The sequence below is a fragment of the Sinocyclocheilus rhinocerous genome, unplaced genomic scaffold (genome assembly GCF_001515625.1).
Source record: "Sinocyclocheilus rhinocerous isolate Xijiao unplaced genomic scaffold, SAMN03320098_v1.1 scaffold259, whole genome shotgun sequence".
NCBI lineage: Eukaryota > Metazoa > Chordata > Actinopteri > Cypriniformes > Cyprinidae > Sinocyclocheilus > Sinocyclocheilus rhinocerous.
The window spans coordinates 364,240-367,007 of NW_015635083.1; the positions used below are offsets into that span (position 1 = coordinate 364,240).

General features: G+C 43.5%; 1 pseudogene; it reads right to left on the reverse strand.

Moving 5' to 3' along the window:
- Positions 1-303: 303 nt before the first annotated feature.
- Positions 304-2,768, reverse strand: part of LOC107746680 (olfactory receptor 52B4-like) — a 5,577-nt pseudogene continuing 3,112 nt past the window's right edge.

Consider the following 2,768-nt stretch of genomic DNA (forward strand, 5'->3'; position numbering starts at 1 on the left):
AATTCCCTCAAAATTAATACAGTACATTGTGCCCCAGATTTAGAAAAATCTTTTTTAGAGTGTAGATAAAACAACCTAGAATAGATGTTTAGGATCCATTTTAATAAAAATTCATGATTGACTTTGTTAAAGGAATAGAAAAATAAGCAAACTGCTGGTACTACTGAAATGTATATGTGTTAGAGAGAGAAAGATTTGACAGAAAGACAGATTAATATATTACATTAATGCATATAACTGATAAACTTTGCAAAGTAAGTTTTGTAGAAACAATATTTCTCACAACACCACAGTGTTATTTGTTCATGATGCGAAAACCTTTTGCTGGAAAAATGTGATCCCTTTGACCCTGATTTCCTTAGTTCTCAATCCATATATAACAGGATTCACTGTCAGTGGCAATATCATAGCACCAACCGCAATGAATTTTCTTAAGTGAGGAGAAATATATTTTATCCTGTATGAGATAATGGTGAAAAGACCCAAACACTCAAACAAAACAAAGACAACTAGATGTGTGCCACACGTCTGCAGAGCTTTACTCTTCGTGTCAGAGCTTTTGTTGCGGAAACAGGCTATGAGTATCTGTAGGTAAGTGTACAAAATCAGACCCACTGTTAACACCTGACAGAGAGCTGTTATCAGATGTCCGTAAAGGTTATTAATGGTTGTGTCTGCATAGACCAGTTGAAGCAGGGAAGGGTTGTCACAGTACGGATGGGTAAGGTAAGACCTACAGTGAGGCAAACGCAGGAGAAGAATAAAAAGGATGGCCATCAGTGTCAAATTAGAGAGCCAAACCAACGAGATGATCTTTGTGAGGTGAAGTTTGCTCATAATGGTAGTGTATCTCATCATATCTGTCGTATGCCAAGATGAAGTCAAGATGAAGACCGCTGATACGGCGTATACATGTATGAAGAATGCTTGAGTGATACAGATGGAGAAAGGCATGGTCCTGCCCAGATAACAAAATTCCTGAGGCCCAGATCAGGCCCACACTTGACACTTTCATCTGGCCCACATACCGCTTGGAATGATGGCAATTGGGCGGTCCGCTCCTGTTTGCCAGATTTGGGCCACAAGCAAGCCAAAAGAAGGCCCAATGTCAGCCATGAATAAACCAAATAAAGCAGAACTGGCCCAAATCTGGGCCACATTGATTTGAATTCTGACCCAGATCTGGTCCAGATCCAACATCTTGCTCCGACCCACATACTGTGAAGAATGATAGCACTTGGTCGGTCCGCTCCTGTTTGCCAGATTTGGGCCACAAGCAAGCCAACGGAATGCCCCATGTCAGCCATGAATAAACCAAATAAAGCAGAACTGGCCTAAATCTGGGCCACATTGATTTGAATTCTGGCCCAGATCTAATGCATTGTTCTGACCCACATACTATGTAGAATGATGGCTTTTGTGTAGTCCACTCCTGTTTGCCAAATTTGGGCCACAAACAAGCCATAGGAAGGCCGCATGTCAGCCATGACAATAAATAAATAAAATAAAGTAGAACTGGCCCAAATCTGGACCACATTTATTTTAAATTCTGGCCCAGATTCAACACCTTGCTCCGGCCCACATACTGCGTGGAATAATGGCATTTGGGCAGTCCAGTTCTGTTTGCCAGATTTGGGCCTCAAGTAAGCCTTAGCATTGCTGCATGTAAGCCAACCAAATAAACCAAAACTGGCCCTAATGTATTCCTCATGTGGCCCACATGCTGCATGGAAGTTTGGCATTTTGGCAGTGGTCCACAAGCAGGCCACTACACAGCCACATTTTAGCTAATAATGAACCAAATAAACCATAAATATACATTATCTGGGCCTCACTAAGCCTTAAGTGAGTTATGCATCAACAATACTCAACATTGTAAAGAGAAATTTAAAAATGTCCTCCATAAATGTTCAAATAAGTTCCAGAAATGTGTCCTACTTGATAAAATCATCCCGACCCAAGTTTTGCAAGAGCAGCAATTAAGATGTCACAGATAAATATTCAAAGACACATTCCAATACTTTAAAAACTGTTCTTCACAAGTTTGAACTTAAATGCTTCTCACTCAGACTCTACCTACACAGTAAGTCTGTGAGTGTCATAGCTACGCTGTGTTAAAGAGCACACGACGAAGATGAAAGTTTATATATCATAAGTCTTTAATCCAACAAGGGTAAATCCAACAAGGGGTAAATCCAAACACAATGTAGCACAGCAACATTTAAGACATGTAGACGTAAGTCCAGACAAACTCAAAGTGAACATACAGGAACAGAATACAATCAACATGTAACACAGTTCGTAGTTCGGGAAGGAGGAGGCAGGAACCGGCGAACATTTAAACAAAACTTTAATAATAAAATAAACACAAAACTTAAAATAGCGCGACAGTCCCTCACGGACGACTGCCGCGCACAAACAGAACCAAAACAACAACAACATAAAATCCAGGCCTGGTCCTCTCTCGTCTTGCACTGTCGTCACTCCTCCTTTTATTAAACTCTTCAGCGATGCCTGGCGGCGGCACTGGATAGCCCTCGGTGGACGGCCCCACACTCTTCCGCCCGGTGGACGGCAACGGCTCCTCCGGGTTCGGGGCAGCCGGCAAGAGTCCCCCGTTCCTTGCTCTTCCCCATCATGGCGGATGGCAGCAGGCTCCGGCCTCCGGCGAACGGCGGCGACTCCTCCGCTCCCTTACGGACGGCAGCTGTCCCTCCACATCCCAGGCGGCCGGCAGCGAGTTCGTCCGCCCCCCCGGCAACTCACTC